This window comes from Myotis nattereri (genome assembly GCF_964212035.1).
Source record: "Myotis nattereri genome assembly, chromosome: 5".
Taxonomy (NCBI): domain Eukaryota; kingdom Metazoa; phylum Chordata; class Mammalia; order Chiroptera; family Vespertilionidae; genus Myotis; species Myotis nattereri.
Genome location: NC_138080.1, coordinates 65,702,252 through 65,722,326, shown reverse-complemented (window position 1 = coordinate 65,722,326; position 20,075 = coordinate 65,702,252). Strand labels below are relative to the sequence as shown.

Here is a 20,075-nt window from a genome sequence, read left to right as displayed (position 1 = left end):
TTGAAGAGCCTCTTGTATGTACTTCAATTGACACTTCCAAAAATACTGAATATGAAAACTTCCTAAGCAAATACTCTCAAGGTTTTATTATTATTATTATTTGCATAACCAATTCACTTCATTGTACTGGTGGGGTGGTCATAAAAACCTGGATGGTCATAATAATCTGGCTACTCAGTATATATCCGTGGTATAACTGTATTCAATTCAGGAAAGTAAGTGTAAATTAGAAATTAATTGAAGTGAATGGCATGCCATTACTTAAAAGCAAATACATAATTTCAGAAGTATAGATATATATGTTAACTGCTTTTATACATTAGTGTCCAGAGAAAAATCTTTTGAGTTTTAATTTCAAAAGCTCAAAAATTGAGAAAAATATTTTACAACTTTACCAAATAAATCAGCTACACGGAATGCATGGTGACATGATTCATCCATCCTGGCACATCATATTTTATTTCTATCGGATACATTTATCCAACATAAATAGATCATGCAGAGAGAATAAATGACAAATACTTCTTCAGACACCATTTGACCCAGCAAGTGTTAGATTCTGCTGGCAAATCACAGTGGCTGTCAATAATGGGGTTAATTACAGGCCTTTTTCTGCTTCAAAACCTCAGTTGTGCTCATCAAGAGAAAAAATTTCAACAGTGATATTATATTAATAAGTAATCTCAATGTTGTTCATCATTACTGTTGCTTATGAAAACTAAAGCCTGCTGCTAGGGGCAGGACAAAACCTTTAGTTTTGAGCTGAGGACCACAGGAATCAATCCAACAGGACATATTCATTACATATGATTAGAAACCTCTGGTTTCTAATACTGGCCAAATATAAGAATAATTTTTAAAATTCAAGTTGGTAGGTCACATCAATATCTTAATTAAATGAGATTCTCTAGAAGTAGAACCCTGGATTCAGTATTTTTTAAAAAAAAAATAGCTTCAGGTGATTCTTATGTGTATCAGGTTGACAACCAATAGTCTCTTATACCCTCTTCTTTCCTAAAATAACCTAATAGAGATCCATGAAGCTGTGTGGTCAGCAAAATAGGATCAATACTTTCTTTATTACAAATCACTCAGCTAGATCTATTAGTCAAAACAGCCTACTAGTCTGTTGAAGATGCACACCACCCCATGATGGAACCCAGAATGCCATGAAAGGTAAGGGCTTCCGGTATGCATAGGTTTGTTATTTCAAGCTGTCATTATCTTGAAAGCTCATCTTTCAAAATATGAAAAGATAGCAGTGTGCCCTCTTCCCATAGAGCAGTGGTTCTCAACCTGTGGGTCGCAACCCCTTTGGGGGTCGAATGACCATTTCGCAGGGGTCGCCTAAGACCATCGGAAAACACATATATAATTAGATATTGTTTTTGTGATTAATCATTATGCTTTAATTATGTTCAATTTGTAACAATGAAAACACATCCTGCATATCAGATATTTACATTATGATTCATAACAGTAGCAAAATTATAGTTATGAAGTAGCAACGAAAATAATTTTATGGTTGGGGGGTCACCACAACATGAGGAACTGTATTAAAGGTCGCGGCATTAGGAAGGTTGAGAACCACTGCCATAGAGCATTATTGAGGAACTCCTAATTATTTTATTACAGGCGTGATCACAAAAGGTATCCTTCTCAAAGGATGACAACACAACACTGAAGCAAAATGTGTTACCAACCAGCAATGATGAAGAACATTAGAATTCACCTCCTAACCAGTGTACATACTGGTCATGAATAACTGCTCACAGGAGACAAAAGCCCACCTACAAGAGTCTGAATCTCTGGTCCAGACTTTTACTATGACCCTCACTTTAGGGACTTGCCTGCTAGCAGACTTGTAAAACTAGAAACGAGGTTGACACCTACAGAGAAAGTAGGCAATAAAGATATCCAATTAAGGAGAAGGAAGACATAAAAAGTAGAAACTTCCAAGCCCTACAAAAAGAGCATAAAGATTCCGTGGCATGAAGAACACTGCTAAGAATAGGAACTCTTATTAAAATAACACAGGAATTAATCAAAAAGCCATTTCCAATCTAGGCTGCCCTGATGCGCACATGCCTGACACCATTTGATACCTTCTGCTTTTCCTATTAAGTACTTTGAGACATCCTACAAAAAGGTATAAACCACCCGTTTTGTAATCTGAGTGTCTCTAGTACGCAAAAACACCAGAGTGAATGTGGCTCATATTTTGATGGCTAAATATTTTAAATTTTACTTCCAGTAGAAAATATTAAGATTTTTGTCACATTTTCCAAAGTAAGATGTGGATAAAAAGCAAGGTCACTGTGTGCAATAAGAGAAAAAGGGCTAAATGAAAAAAAACAACACAATTAATTTTGTTGTTTATGCAAGGAGTTCCAATATTGGTTTTGACATATCCTAAAACAATGTCGCTTCATTGCAGCTATTTTTTTTTTAATAATCCAAAGCAGTTCTCTTCTATGGAACTCTGTAAATAAACTGAAGTGAATTTGATAGTATGTTTTGTGAATTAGAACAGCAAAACCTAAACAGTATTAGCAAACACTTTGTATACAGACAATTTTCACAGTGTTTAAATCTCTTTACATATCAATCAAACTCTTATAAAGACCACAGAGTAACATATTATCTTACTTTTTAAATGACACAGGATGATTGAGTGCCCCAAATCACATAAGTAAGTAACAGGATTCAAACCCGGGCATCTCCAATCATGGATATTGCAGAGCAAGTTTGCAAGTAGTGTGCAAAATCCCGTTTCTGTTATTGTTTTTCTGTAAAAGTCAAATTCAGAAAAGAAACAGTGAAGACAAACTTCTTGACATCTTTGAAGCCCACTCCCACATTCACAGGATATATTGGGAATGCAGAGGCAGACACTGTCATTTTGCTTGCCGGCTTGCCTCTTCCGGTTCCCAAACCCGATCATTAGAACATAGTCACTTTGCTCTAGACAGATCTCTAATTTTCACAAGGAGTTTCATAGAATTCTAAAATAACAGTAATTATAATTTTAAACACTTAAAATAATTATATGTCACATAGCATTTGAGGACAGAAAGGGATTTCCAGGCTACTAACTGTAACGTTGGAAGGGTTCAGCCATCCAAAATGCCAGAAATAATCATTACAGATTTCAAGCTGAAATTAACCAAGAACAACACATTTCCTCTTAGAATTGATAGAATACTCTGAGAGAGTCATATCTAGGCTTCTGTTTAGTGTATGAATTTCTATTTAACGTATGAATCTTGTATTAAATTTTTTTTAATACAAGTGATTATAACTGAATCAACGTCCTTCGGCAAGATGCTGACATGGAGTGCACAGGGTGATGGGAGCTTTATTTGAAATGCACTTTGCCAATCTTGTTGAAATTCCAAATCTGGAAATAGAGAATTTGCCATGCATGACAATATTCAACCAAACAACATTTATTACTTTCTGCTAATAGCAACAGATCTAAAAAAGATAGAAACTAACTTCCCTCAAATGCCTTATAAGATGTAGTATTAATCTAGTGTTAACTTTCATGTGGCTAGAGCAGGGGTGTGCAAACTTTTTGACTTGAGGGCCACAATGGATTCTTAAACTGGACCGGAGGGCCGGAACAAAAGCATGGATGGAGTGTTTGTGTGAACTAATATAAATTCAAAGTAAACATCATTACATAAAAGGGTACTGTCTTTTTTTGTTTGTTTGTTTTATTCATTTCAAACGGGCCGGATCCGGCCCGTGGGCCGTAGTTTGCCCACGGCTGGGCTAGAGTATATGGTGTAGGTTCAAAATATTCTAATTTATAATTATCTCTAGCTTTTTCTGCACCTACAAAGGAAAGTGTATACTTGCAGACCGAAATACAGGTTTTCCCCACTCTCCGAAAGTAGGGCATTCCTGTGACACCTTTCATTAGCTACCATAGTAAAAAACAAAGAAACAATTTTCATTAATTTATACAGAAATTTATTTTTAGCATTCTTAGACTCAAAACATAATCTACCAAATCATACCAAATAACACATAAAACCTAAAATAACACTAACATACAACAACACTAGTGCTACTCTCCCTGCAAAACAAACACTAAAGGTTAATTTGCTTTTTGCCTTTTTTCCTAAGACTGAAAAACTCTTCGAATCTCCTTTGCTTAGTGAAAACAGATACTAATGTAGGTCTTTCATAAAAACAAAGTGGCATGATGTGACCTTTCAAAAACCAGGGGATGTTTTTTAAAGTAAACTAAAAGACTGAAATAACCATATCAGAGGACTTCAGACTTCAGTGCTGACATGTGAACAGCTGGAAGTTGTCACTCTGCCCTCACCTGCCCACCACCACCAGCAGATGGAGACACTGGGAAAAAATGCATTTTGTTGGACACATCAGAGAACTGAGGAAGCAGTCAGAGGGAGAGGGGCAAGGGGAATGGCTGAAAGAAGGTGAAGAGATTAACCAAAGGACATATATGCATAAGCTATAGACACAGACTACAGTGTGGGAAAGGCCAGAGGGAGGAGGATGGGGGCTTGGGTGAAGGTGGGCAAAGGGAGGAAAAAGAGGGGACATTTGTAAAAAATACAAAACAAACCAACAGCCCTGCAGGCATGGTTCAGTGGTTGAACATGGACCTTAGAACCAGGAGGTCACAGTTTGATACCTGGTCAGGGCACATGCCCGGGTTAGGGTTGTGGGCTTGATCTCCAGTAGGGGACAAGCAGGAGGCAGCTGATCAATGATTCTCTCTCATCACTGATGTTTCTATCTCTCTCTCTCTCCCTTCCTCTCTTAAATCAATAAAAATATAGGTTGTTTAAAAAAAACCTACTAACATGTAATGAATAACTATGATGTCAGATGTAATAAAAAAACACACTATTATTTTAAAAGATTTCTTAAAAAGCAATAGTAAAAAGCCATTCCTGGTTTTCAAGCTGGGCAATAGCATAATAATAGGATAATTTTAAGAACATTATTCTAACAGCGGCATGTGGGATGGATGTTTGTCAATAATCTAATTGAGAGCTGATATTCCCATTAAGCCACTGCTAAAAGCTACTGGAGATAATGTGTTGTGACATAATAATGCATAACTTGTTTTCAACCAATCTGATCATATTTTCTAATGCCTTAAATTATTGCCAACAATAATTCTTTTTTTAAAAAAAATTTTAGTGTTTCTTTGCTTGTATATTGGCTTTTGTTTCTGTTTTTTTAAACCAAATTTTTCTAAACACTATACTATTTAATGTGGTGATTGGTTAAATTATTTGCATTTTTCTCATGTTTTATATAGCCAAATGGGTTAAATTTAACTCAATTTACAGTTCATTCATTCGTATGAGACACATCTTTGCAAACAAAATGAATGTACTTTCCAATTAGTCAATAGATTTTTATATTTGGCCTAATACACAGGCCTTTCATTCTATGCACCACAGTTTTGTCCACAAATGATATGTACTATTTTCTTATCATGTTGGAGTATGCTTTTATTTTCTTATAAAGGGGGTGAATATTAGAACTTTGTGGTAGATGTGGAGTATGTTTGAGATAGAGTAACATTAAAATCCCCAAATGCATTGAGAAGTGATTGTGATTTTTAAGAATAGGTGAGAAAACTATATATAAAAAATGAATATATATATATATATATATATATACATATATAATATATATATATACATGTATTATATATATATATATATATATATATATATATATATATATATACATGAAATGGTGACTTTGGGTGAGTGAGAAATTCATGATGAATATTAGAAGGAAATGAAATAGCAAAAAATTCAATGAAAATGTCAAAGTACATTTAAAAAATCACAAGTTGAATAGAAGATAAAATGATGCTCCAATTATGCCATTAAGTTTCAAGTAGTTTCAAGTATTTTTTTATCGCATTTACATTGGGAGGGTAGGTGTTTTGAAGAATGAGAGTAAAAAGGGCCCATTAAATACACACTAAGTGCCAATTAGAAACAGGTCTAATAAATACTTAAACCAAAGTTGCTGTTCTTCATCACAGGTGGGATGAACTAAGAGTTTTCTTTCTAATTTACTTTTTTTTTTTAACTTTACTCTCCAGAGAGAGAGAGGCATGAAATCATTTGTGTATGCTGGTAATTGGCTAAACTTGAATAAAAAAAAAGTAGTTTTTAAAAAAATAGAGTTAATATAATTGATTTGAGTTTAATATTTAATTGAATACAAAACTTTGCTTGACATTGTTTTCTAAATCAAAATAGTTTTAGACATCCAGTTAAAAGTCAATGGCTGCAACAATTCAAAACACAAGCCATGAAAAGCATCAATCAAATATATTTTCTTTCTTCTTTACAGTGAGACAGGGTACTTAACATCATATATTATAGACTGAAATCTCTTCTACAAAAAGGACAAAGATATGCTAATTCCAGCCAAAGTGAAGTGACACTAGATATACCCTGTGCCTGAGGCAACTACGCAAACTTAGTAAAGACGAAGAAGAAGAGGAAGAAGAAGAGGAAGAAGAAGAAGAAGAAGAAGAAGAAGAAGAAGAAGAAGAAGAAGAAGAAGAAGAAGAAGGAGAAGAAGAAGAAAATTTTAGACATTGAATCTCGAGCAGTGGGTGGCAGGGGTTTGGGGGGGGGGGCGGGAAGGGGAGATAGTGATCCCTGAAAGTAAAACAAAAAAACAAAACAAAACAATACCAACAAAAAAAGCAAGGTAGCCTTATGATCTTCTGTTTTCTGGTTGGAAAGTTTCCAGGCTACACTTTGTAAGAATGCGGGCAGAGCCCAGCAGCCTCCTAGAATCAAAGAAGTAGAGCTAGGGAGCCACAGAGTCTGTCCGTTTTTAGGACAGAGTAGCAGGGGTATAAAAAGGTGCACTAAGTGAGAGCTTGGAAGGTCTGTCAAGAATCCCCCTGGGACTTATAACTGAGTCCTAATCAGCAAATTTGAGTGATGAAACTACCCAAGCTGGATAGTGAACCACACAAAAGAAGCAGAGAAGACCAGCAACAACTTCATAGAACTCTGGATACCATTTTGTACCACTTAGCAGCTTTTGTTTTAATTTTATGATTCTTGGTATTTCTGTGATATCACAGTGTGGGGAAGCATGGGACTTGGTTGGAAAGTCTGTAAGGAGGATTCTTCAAAAGGTCAGGGGCCTCTTAGGGGGACCTTGCTGAAGGTGGCAGCCCCTGCCTTGACTTTTCCAAACAAGTCTGAGCCCCTGGGTGTTTACTGTAATCTCTATGTGTAGTCTTCAAACCAGACCTTGTAGAAGCATGTGCTTTCTCAAGGATACTTATCCTGCTGATTGTATCTAGAGGTTAATTTTAGTTCCTAGCTATTGTTACTATAAAAGTCTAACGAGGCAGGCAATTGAGGCTGTTTTGGTTTCTAAAGCCAAACAGCCCCTTAGCCTTCTCTTTCACAGAAACGTGTGTCCTAGTACTCTATCCTTTTTTGCTCAGGGTCTGCTGATCAATCCAAGCATCACAGTAACCAATGAAATATTCTGTGTAACTTAAAAAAGAAGAAGCAGCAAAGAGAACAATTCTGAGAGCTTACACAGGGTCAAGAACACTCATGTTTGCCAGTCTGAGTTGACATCAGGTAGACTCAGTATGGGTGCCAATAATCCCCAGACAATGACCTTTTTTTTTTTTTTTCATTTAACAAAGCTTAAAAGAAAGTTACAGACAAATTGAAATATTTCTAAAAAGCCTGCACTGCAAAAGACTACAATATAACAATTCAAAAGTACACAGCTCCCAAAAAGGTGAAATGTTCAATCTGGGACCCAATCAAAAATTATCAGACACCTAAGAGGCAGGCAAATATGAATTAGTAATCAGTAGAAACAAATGCAGAAGTGACACAGATGATGGAATTAGTAATGAAGTATATTAAAATTGTTTTCCATAAGCTCAGAAAAAGAGGGAAGATGAATCACATTAAGTGAAGATTATAAAAGTATACCCACTTTAAATATATGACATGAAAAAGATTATGTCTGCCATAAAAAAATGCAACATATAGAATCAACAGCAGAATACAAGATTAATAAACTTGAATATGTATTTATAGAAACTATCCAAAATGAAATTCAGAAAGATAAGAAACTGAAAAGGAAAAAAGATGTATAAAGTATCATTGAACTAAGAAACAGTTTCAAGCAGCATAGAGTACATCTAATTAGAGACTTTGAAGAAGGGGAGCACAAAGCTTTGCAGAATGTCCAAGTAGTTTTTAACTTTAGTGAAAGCTATAAATTCATAGTTTCAAAATGTTCAAGGAACCTTAAGCACAGCAAGCCTGAAGAAATCTATATCAAGGCACATGAATATGAAGTTGCTAATGACCATGATAATTAGAATATCTGAAATGCAGCCAGAGAAAAGGACACATTAGGTACAGGAAAGTAAATATTAAAAATGATAGTGAATATCTCATTTGACTCAATGCAAGCCATAAGACAATGAAGTTATATATTTTCAAGTACAGAAAGGAAAACAAAATATAAAACTATCACTAGAAAATTTATCCTTATCAAAAGTAAGTTTCAAAAATCATGAGGCATCTCATTAAGAAACACATTTCTGCCCAGCCAGTGTGGCTCAGCAGTTGAGCATTGACCTAATGAGCCTGGAAGTCACAGTTCGATTTCAAGTCAGGGCACATGCTGGGGTTGAGGGCTCGATCCCCAGTATAAAGCATGCAGGAGGCAGCTGATCAATGATTCTCTCTCACCATTGATGTTTCTATTTCTCTCTCCCTCTCCCTTCATCTCTGTGAAATAAAAATTATATATTAAAAAAATAAATAAATAAGTGCATTTCCAATAAATCTTAATGTTTTATGTTTAGTAATTATTTTCAAAAACAATCCTGGTGAAATAAAGATCTTTTAGACATATAAAAGTTGAAAGAGCCCTAGCCATTTTGGATCAGTAGATAGAACGTCAGCCTGTGAACTGAAGGGTACCGGGTACGATTCCAGTCAAGGGCACATACCTTGCTTGCAGGTTCATAGGCCCTGGTTGGGGTACGTGCAGGAGGCAACCAATAGATGTGTTTCTCCCTTTCCCTTCCACTCTCTGTAAAAATCAATGGAAAAATATCCTCCAGTGAGGATTAATCAAAAAAATAAAAAAAGTTGAAAGAATTATTTACCCACAGAACTTCACAATAAGAAACGTGAAAGGAAATATTCCATGCAGTAGAAAAATAATAGCAAATAGAAATATGGATCTTAAAAAGTAAGAGCACTTGCCGAAACCGGTTTGGCTCAGTGGATAGAGCGTCGGCCTGCGGACTGAAGGGTCCCAGGTTCGATTCCGGTCAAGGGCATGTACCTGGGTTGCGGGCACATCCCCAGTGGGGAGTGTGCAGGAGGTGGCTGGTCGATGTTTCTCTCTCATCGATGTTTCTAACTCTCTATCCCTCTACCTTCCTCTCTGTAAAAAATCAATAAAAAATATTTAAAAAAAAAAAAAGTAAGAGCACTGGAAATAGTGACTATGTGAATAAATATTATTCTGCCCTAAATTTTCATCTATAATAATAAAAGCATAATATGCTAATTAGACCAGACAGCCAAATGACCTTCCAAATGACCTCCTGAACGTCCTTCCAGATGACCTTCCAGATAAAGCCGGGACTGCAAGGGCCAAGCCCCTTGCACGAATTTCATGCATTGGGCCTCTAGTTAACATATAATTTAACTTTTTAAAGCAGAAATAATATATTGATGATGGGGCTTACAATACATATAGATATAATTTGTATGATAATGATACAAAAATATGGGGTGCAGAAATCACACACAAAATATAGAAGTTCACATGGAATATTTACTGAGAATGAACATATTACATATTTTGGGCCATAAAACAAGTCTCAATAAATATTTAAATCATACATAGCATTCCTTCTCACTATAGTGAAATTAGATTGCAAATCAACAACAGAAATATCTCTGCAAATTTTTCAAATAGTTAAATGGAAGATATTTCTAAGAAGTCAGGAGGGAAGTTGGGAAGTGCTTTATTGACTAGAAATGAAAACGGAGCATATCAGAATTGGTAGAATGCCACTAGAGCAGTACCTGGGAAAGAATTAAATTTAAGTGCCCATAGATAAAAGAAAGGTTTCAAATCAATGTTCTCAGTCTCCACCTTAAAAAACTACAAATAGAAGAACTAATTAAGTCCATGAAAAGCAAAAGAAAATAAATCATAAAGATCAATAAATTAATGGAGAAGAAAACAGAAAAACACTGGAGAAAGTAAATGTAATCAATATCTGATTCATTGAGAAGATGAATAAAATTACTAAATCTCTAGCCAAAATTTAACAGGAAAAATGAGAGGAGACACAAATTATTGTTATCCTATACAATAAAAGCCTAATATGCAAATTGTCCCCTTGACTGGGAGTACTGCCAGGAGTTTGACCACTTGCTATGACATGCGCTGACCACCAGGGGGAAACACAAAACATGGTGGGTGTTGGCGACGCAGTGCTGGCAGTAGGTGCTGCGGGGACTGAGGTGGCCGCCACAGCGGTGGTGGGGGCGAGCCCCTTGCAGAATTTCACGCATTGGGCCTTCAGTACTCATATAATGGGATACTACTCAGAAATATATTTAACAAACTTCTGATACATACAAAAACACAACTTACAAAATAATTACGTAAAATTTAATAGGTCAAATAAATAATATTAACATACTATATGTTTTCATTTATATAAAATGTTAGAATATGAAAAACTAAGTATTATTGGCAGAAAGCTGGTAAGTAGTTGTCTTGAGATGGGTGAAGGGTTGAGGTGCAGGATAAAGATACTACAAAGACAGCATAAGGAAATTTGAGGGCTGATGGCTTTACTTATTATATCAAGAGTGATGATTTCACAAAAGTACACATATTTCAAAACTTGTCAGATAATACACTTTAAATATGTGCAGTTTACTGTGAGTCAGTTAACCTCTATAGAGCTTTAAAAAATACTTTGACAATGCATATTTTTTAACCATAAATTTAATTTTCTTATTGTCTTCATAAGATTTATATCTTGGAAGAGTTGGTCTTTTCTGCCTGTATTTCTCTCCTCACCTTGTGTTCACCCTACTGTCCATGCCAATCTGGCTTTGGCCCCAAGCTACTGTCAAAATTGTTCCAAAGTCACCAATGCCTCCTATTCAATCCATATTACTCTTTCGCTTTCTGTCTCGGTTGCCTCCTTAACAGAATTCAACATTGTTAACCACTTCCTTTTTTCTTCAAGCACTCTTTCTGTTTTGCTACTAAAAAATCATTTTCATCAGGTTTTCATTCCACATTTTTGCCCATCTTATTCTCCACTGTTGGCCCAGTCATCTTAACCTCTCTATTAAATATTATGATTCTTCTGAATTAGACGTAGCCCCCCACGTTTCTGTTCCTAACCTCTAATTTCCTTCAGTCCAATAAGCATCTCTATACTACAAATTATTTCAAAACACTTGTTCATAGCTTAGCACTCTCCTCTGATCAAGTCCTGTACCTTCATATGTCTACTTCAGACTTTAAAATCATGTTTTTATTCCCTTCATTCTCTGAAATGGAGGCAGTACTGAGTTTTAAAAATGCAAATCTCAATTGCCACCCACTCCTGAAAATACATCAATGGCTTCCCAGTGACTTCAGGTTGAAATTTAAACGTTTAACATACCATAACTGTGCCCTGACATTCTTGTGGAATGTCTTACCCACCCTGCTCCTTATTCCTTGAATTCCAGGTATGCTGACCTTATTTAAATGACTGGAACATAACTCTCGCTCAGACAAGGCTTTGCTATGCTTTCTCACTGGCTGGAACTCACCCCAAACCCATTCTGCTTTTCATCTTTTTTAATTTTCTTCCTCAGATCTCAGCCCAAGTGAACTTTCATTAGGAACGGCTTTGATCTCCTGTTGTCTGGTCTGGAAGTGGTCTGTTCCTTTCTTTTAGCAAATTCTGATTATTGAAAGATATGTTTGCTTAGTGGCCATACACACCTCTAAACTGAAAACCCCATGAGGCCACAACCATAACCATATTTATTTTGCTCATAACTGTTCCTCATTGCCATGAACAGTGCCTGACACATAGAAAGTTTGCAAAGAAATAAATTAATTGTTTGTGTGCTGTAGGAATATTTGTCACAGTTAATTCTCTTAATAACTCATATAGGACATGACAGTATAGTCTAAAAAGCATAGGCTTAGGGTCAAGAAGTTAGAGGATCAAATTTAGCTTCCATTGCTTCTTAGATGTGTGACTACATGATTTATTTAACTTTCTAAGCCTAGATGACCTCATCTTTATAATGGGTATAACTAATAACAGCTCTCCCTTGAGGTTTTTATGTATAATAAGTTCAATGATCAATACAAGACTCCCCATAGAGGTCCTGTAAAACTATATGATCAATATGTTTTAAATACTGTTACACATATTTAAAAAAATGTAAAGGGAAGTTGCAGGGAATTAGTTTTTGCATAAATTTCAAAGAAGTTAAATAAACAAATGTTGGTTATGTCTCAAATTGGTAGAATTTCAAAGATAATGTGTAGCTTAAGAATTTGAATGCAGTAAGCTCAGCTTAGGAAATCACCAGCCCATGTTATAACAGCATGCTGACATAACACCCATTTGATTACTTTAAACTCTACTTACCAGCCTTTTTATTCTCCTACCATTATTTTCTGTAATACTTAGATCAAAGGTGTAATTTTTTCCATATTGTTTATGTAATTATATATAACTCTAAATCTTTATATCACATTTTTCATCATCTAAAAATTACATTAGTGCCCAGCCAGCATGGCTCAGTGGTTGAGCATCAACCTATGAACCAGAAGGTCATAGATTTAATTCCTGGTCAGGGCACATGCCTGGGTTGCTGGTTCCAGGCTCGATCCCCAGTGTGGGGCATACAGGAGGCAGCCAATCAATGATTCTCTCTCATCATTGATGTTTCTATCTCTCTCTCCCTTCCTCTCTAAAATCAATAAAAATATATTTTAAATAAATGATAAATAAATAAAAGTTATATTAGCTCCCAGTTTTATTGGCATGATTTCAGTGACATAAGGGCAATATTAGGAAATAGTAGTCATAAATAATATAAAATAATTAAATAATAATTAAAGCCATAAAGAAATATGTGGATTAAAGTCTTATCTTGGTTTCACAGTTACTAAATAACTAGTCATGTACATTTTCAGCCATTATTCATGGTGTTTTTGATGGATATAATAAGACAACCGTGTGAAATAAAATGTGGTCAATTTTGGAAACTTTAATTGCAAAGACTCTCAAAATATAACATAAAAATTGTTAGTAAGAAAAAAGTAAAAAAGAAATGGCTTAATGTAAATAACATAGTCAATTAGAAAAATAATACTAACAATTAAGAACATGACAAAATATTTTTAAATATCTCCATTTTTTCCCAATAACAGATGTTTCAGTCAATAAGCCAACAAAGATTCCATTAAATATAGTTCATGAAAAGTTTATCCTATCTGATAATAAACAAAGATTGAAATCGACTGTACCTTCACTACACCTCCCATTGGCTAATTAGTGAGATATGCAAATTAACCGCCAACAAAGATGGCAGTTAATTTGCATACGTAGACGCAGCACAAAGCGGCGGAGCGAAGACTGAAGGCAGCTCCGGCCACCGGAGAGGCGCCTCCGGCCGCTGGAGCCGCGAGAGGCTAGGAGGCGCCTCCAGCAGGAGTGAAGGCCTGGGTCCCGGGTGCCGGAGGAAAACCGGTGCTGGCAGCCAGGGGAAGGGAAGGCCGATTGCACGAATCTTTTCATGCAACAGGCCTCTAGTTTAATATAATGGTATTATGTATCTTTACTGTTTGTGATTCAAATAATATACAAAGACCAGAAGTTAATATTTTAAAATATATCTATAAGGGAATTTTAACTTAATTATACTATAACTACTGAATTTGTTTCTTATTGATATCAACATGACCTGCAGTACAATAATTTAGTAGCATATTACATTAAGCTGTTCACATATTTTTGGCCATGGAGTGTACTTCTCTTCCCCTTGATTCTGGGCTGGACTCATAACTTTCCCTGGCCATTAGAACACAACAGAAGTGATACTGTATAACTTATGAGTCTGGTCCTAAAGAGATCTGCAGCTCTTGCTTTCATATGCTTAAAAGTTTCCTCTTAGGCAGCCCAAGTGTCCACCAGGAGGTGAGTGGATAAAAAGGTGTGGTACATTTACACAATGGAAACTACTCTCTTGTAAAAAGGAAGAAAAAATTATCTTTTGAAACAGCATGGGTGGACCTGGAGAGCATTATGCTAAGTGAAATAAGCCAGTCAGAGAAAGACAAGTGTCATATGATTTGTCGCATACTAGTATGTGAAATCTAATGAACAAAATGAACTAACAAGAAAAATAGAGACATGCTCATGGATACAGAACAGTCAGACAGCTCTGGTGTGGGTGTATGTGGGAGATGTTGGGGCAGGGGGTGGAAGGATTGAGCCAAGAAGAAGAAAAAAAAAAGGAGAGAGAGAGAGAGAGAGAGAGAGAGAGAGAGAGAGAGAGAGAGAGAGAGAACTCATGGACATGGACAACAGTTGTGGTGATGGTGGAGCAGGAAGTGGGGTGGATGGAGGGGAAAGAAGGCATAGAGGGGATAAATTATGGAAAAAATAACAGAAGTTATAAAAATAAAATAAATTAATTTTAAAATGTTTCCTCTTGGAATCCACCCATTATGCCGAGAGAATTCCAAAGCAGGCAGATTATCCTGTGTGGAGGATGACCAAGGTGCTCCTATGGGCAATCTTGGCTGAATGTCCAGCCAACAGCAGCACCACCAGGCGTGTGGAGCACGCCATTTCAGATGCCTCAGTCCAGTGGAGCTTCCTGTAGACTATAGTCCTAGCTGGCACTATCTGATATAGAAGATCTATCCAACTGAGCCCAGACGTCTCAGTCTGTTCAGGCTGCTAGAGCAGAATAACAGACTGAGTGGCTTATAAACAACAAAAATCTCTTTCTTACAGCTTGGAGACCAGGAAGTCCAAGATCAAGGCAAGACATTTTGGGGGTCTGGTGAGGGCCTGCTCCCTGCTTCACAGAAGGCCATTCCCTGTGTCCTCACAAGATAAAGGGACAAGGCAGCTCACTGAGGGCTCTTATAAAAGAGCACTGTTCCATTCATGAGAACTCCATCCTCATGACCTAAACACCTCCCTAAAGCCCACATCCTAATACCATCACATTTTGGATTAGTTCTCAACATATGAATTTTAGGGGAACACAAACATTCAGTCCATGGCACCAGTCAATCCACAACATCAAAAGTAATCAATTGTATTGTTCTTTAGAACCACTAAGTTTAGTAATAGTTTGCTATGCAGTAGTAGAAACTGAAATACAGTATAAAAGTTCAACTGTGATATAAATTGAACTGTGATTCTGGAGTCAGACTGCCTGCTTTTTAGACCTCGGTCTGACAGCAGTTGTACGACCTTGATCAACTCACAATTCACTCCATTTCTCAAAAGAAGTCACTTTATGAAAGTGATGTTAAACAGTGTGCCACAAGAATTTTTAGAATATGCAATGCCTGACTATTTAGTCAGGGGTACTAACTTCTTTTCCCTTAGATTGTCAAATTAAAAACAAAAACAAAAACAAAAAACACACAAAAACAGCCAACACAGCAATAACAATCTGGTGTTAATGAAGCAAAATTATGCCTACTTTTTGTCAGATTGGCAAAAACGTATTTTTTGGTGTCCCACAGAATTTTAGTAATTAGTTTATGTGTGCCATGATATAAAAAAGATTGAAAATTGCTGCTTTATGACATTGTTGTAAGAAGTGAAGAGTTACTGTAAAGCTTTTGTATTGTGACTGAAAATTAGTAAAAAGATCAGTAAGTGTTGGCTGTTGCTGTTTTGTTGCTATTGGTGGTGATGGTAACCTGAACTCTATGAAATATTATGTAAGATGCTTCACTCTGCTCAAGACTGATGATGCTGATCAGGGAATGGGGAAATAAAACAGCATAAAATCAGAGAGCTATGTTCAATATACCTTTTGTAAAGGATTTATATTTTAATAAGCTTTCATTTTAAATAACAGCAACCTTGTTGAATGAAAAGGTAATTTTGACATTGAGTAAATACTTTATTTTTTATATAACAAATACATTACCCTTTGCCTCTTTTTCTAGAAATATATAAATGGATGCATTTATTATGATGTTATAATGAAGCTTAAATACCTAAAGTTAGTTGACAGTCTATAGTTTGATGTGATAATGGAATTGGTGTTACTGCTTATCTAATAATTGATGCATTTTTAATAGAAAACTGGTTATCACATCCCAGAAATATGCCATACAATGTCTCAATAAGATTTCATTATGTGTACCATTTTATTCTTCATTTATCTATTTAGATGCTAGTTTATGACAAGAACCCTAATTTATAGTGGGTATTCAGAAATTATATACATATATATATATATATAAATTTCCCAACGGTATTCTCTAATTAGCACTCAATTTTGATTTTAGATTTAGAAAGGCTTTTCTTTGTCTTTAAAAGAAAATTAACATTAGATTGATGCTAATAACTAGTATCTATTTGTCACCCAAATAACAAGTATTTTTATCTTTATGTTTGACCAAGTGCACATTGTAAACCACTGATTTCACTTGCAAAGAGTCAAACTCATAATTTCCTCTGCACTTATCCTTTCCAGCTCAGCAGGATGCATCTCTTCTCTGAGGCCTCCACTGCAGACTTGATTTATTCAATAGAGAAGGGCAGTCATTCTGATACATGGTTATGAAAAACTCTGCTACTGCCCCCTACTGATCTGTCCACCCCATGCAACTCGCCTGTAAACGTGTTCCTTAAAATTAGTGTTTTTACACTTGACTAGCTTCTACAGGTTCATAAAATTAACATCCATCTAGAGAGGTTCTAACAGATCATAGAAGAAATGCAAAAGGCAAGTAAATTAATGAAAAATTATATTTCTGAAGAGAATACAATTCTATTTACAAAGTTGACTAAAGAAAATACATATATATTAAAATTAACCAGCAGGTCCTAATGCCTCCATTTTCTTTAGTGAAGATTTGAGGTAGCCCAGTTTGTTTAGTGGTTTATTTAGTTTTTCTATTACTCAGAGTTTATCTTAGAAATGTCTTGATCAATATGAAAGCTGAATTCAAATTGCTATTTTTTCTAATTATCTGAATCAACAGAAAAAAAGAAAATGACAGTTAAAATCACAGAACATGCCCAACATTTTTTCAGTGGTTAAACAGAAAATCCTGACAGAGCCAGAAGTATGAGAAAACTTACTTTAATGATAAAGATATAGGGAAACGTTACTTGGCCAATGTCCATTAGCAAATTAATAACTAAAGCAGAACTCACACCCAGTGCTTGCTGCCTAGTGCTAACTCTACAGTGAGTAGCTCTACCAAAATACAATACTATACATACAAGAAAGAATCATGACAAATGTAACTTTAATGTCAGGTCAAAGCCATATCCTTATGAAAAATAGTTTTAATTTAATTATCAGTTCATGGTGTCCTTGTTCAGGAGAGACACAGCGAAGGACTATGTGAGCTAAGTTGTCCATATCAATTAGGTACCATTAGATTCACCTACTATACAGATAGGCATATGCTCCCACAGCAAGTAGAAGTGTTATGTGTATTTAACAGAGCCCAAGCAGTCTCTGTGGGTACCGCTAAGTTGCAGGAGGAGCTGGCTTAACACTCCCAGGTCCATCTACACTTGCTGCATTACCATATCGTCTTCAAGTCACAACTCGACCCCATAAGTCTCCCAATTCAAACTCGGTTTAGAGATGGGCCACATACAAACTGGGGCAGCAGTACCACCATGTGCCAGTGGCTCTAAAGGACAGAGGAGAAGGAAAATCCTCCCTGAGGGGGACTTTCAAGCAATACAGAGTTGAATTAGAGATTGTGTCAACTGTGGTGGAGTCAAGTGTCCAGGACAACCTCAGCAATAATAAGAGTCCGTTAAATTGGAACCAGTGTGTGCTGCTCGAACCAGGCAACGTCACTGGCTTGCCCTACTGACACTGATTTTGTCCAAGCTTAGTTCTATAGCACTCTGTGAAATTCCATGATCTAACAAACTAAAATACACTCTTCTAAAAATTCCTATTTTATTCACCAGAATTACTTTGTTTTTGAAATTGAAAAATCTGACAAATACAATGTCATCTGCTTCTACATATAAAGATAATTTAAAATATTTTATTCACCAAGAAATATGCTATATGAGTTTAATGCTGGGTCTATTTGACAAAGAAAACTACTTTCATTTTTTAACATATGAACATTTGTCTATAGAGATTTCTGTTTCAGAGCTACATTGACATTCTGGGACTATGTTTCACAGATAAGAAAGCCACAATTAATAACACATCTTATAAACCACACTAAAATATTATTTGAATGATTTTCCTAATACAATGTGAAAAAACTATGTGATTAGAAAATTTCTAAAGTGCTGAAAGCATTATACTAATTAGTATTTTGTAGCTGAGATTTATGTTTTATTTTAAGGGAAATATGAAGATTGTTCAGAACAATATTACAGCTGAAATAGAATGGAAATTCAAATTTTAATCCATATGTTTTAATTGGTTTTAATGTAAGAACTAGTCTAAATATACTAATATGACAAGACTGTGAAGTAATCATCAAGCAATAAGATAAGTTTTAAAATATGCATAACTGGAAAGCAATAGTAGATAATGTTTACTTTGTTTTGTATTATCTATAAACTATAATTACTGCTTCTCTTTATTTGAGTCTGGTTCAAAACATAAATCAACTTAAGGCCAGCTTTGCTGTTTTCTTATTTTGATCTTTTGTTTCTTTGAAACATATTTGCAAGGGCCAGGATTTCCACTTCTTAAGCTGGAAGAAGATCCTGCTGAACTCATGAACAAAAACCTAATTTAAAATTTATCAGCATCATTTACTATGTGAATTATTATAATGTAGCATGTTAAGTGGGCCATGGCTCCAATGTCCGTGTTCAGAATACTGGAATATGAATACTGAAGATATTTTCCCTCTGGAGCCAATAAAGAAAGTATCATCAAAGGGAGTAAGTGACTGAAGGAATCGTGGTCACTACAAATGTTCATGATGCCAGAAATAGTCCTTCAAAAATCAGCTGTGCCACCAGTGAATTCAGAAATGGCAAAGTTTGAGTCATTGACATAATCAAATTAACAGTTGAATGGGCTACTAATCAATTAATAATACAAACTAGAATATTCCAACATTTAGTTCCTTTGGACATATTCAATTTGGAAGACCACATTCCATGCATAAAGAGCTATAACATTTATATTATCCAGGCTGTTTTCTTTTCTACCTTTTTAAAAGAGAAAATAAAAGTGATCTAGAGCCATAGTCTGGACCTCACTATCTACTTAAAGCATTAGAAATAATAAAGAACGTTTTTCTTTTCCAATCCCAGGCACACATTTAATCGGAATAATGTAACTGATGGATGTCCTCCACAAAAACATGTAGAGGTGATGGACCATGCCCAAGCTGCTCGTAAGGCACTTAATAAATGAGAGCAAGTGAGAGACAGAGAAGGCATAATCAAGTATTTCAGAGGCGTAAGCTGTAGGTTTTTCCAGATTGAGAGACATAAAAATGTCAAAATTATTTTAACTGTTTGATATATAAATATGTAATAATGTCTTGGTATCTTGAAAGAAAGAATGCACCTTGCAAACCCTCTTAGGTCAGACTTTATGTACTAATTTTATCTCATTTAGAATCTGAATGAAAACAAGTCTTGACTCTGATTGCACACTGATGCAAATTACTTTGCCAGAGTTATAATAAAAGGTACACTTTGCTAAAGTTAATTCCTACAGGAAGACACACAAAATGGAGGATGCTCCAGTTTGCCCCGCCCACTTCGCAAGTCTAAATCTAAGTCA

At 35.5% G+C, this 20,075-nt stretch overlaps 1 long non-coding RNA gene across 4 annotated transcripts in view; it reads right to left on the bottom strand.

Annotated features, from left to right (window-relative positions):
• The window catches only part of LOC308520094, a 60,844-nt gene that overhangs the window by 12,645 nt on the left and 28,124 nt on the right, over window positions 1–20,075 (bottom strand). For all 4 annotated transcript variants that reach the window (XR_013996071.1, XR_013996072.1, XR_013996073.1 and 1 more), the window contains exon 3: window positions 2,650–2,789. This is a non-coding gene — a long non-coding RNA (uncharacterized lncRNA). The remainder of the gene's footprint in view (window positions 1–2,649; window positions 2,790–20,075) is intronic.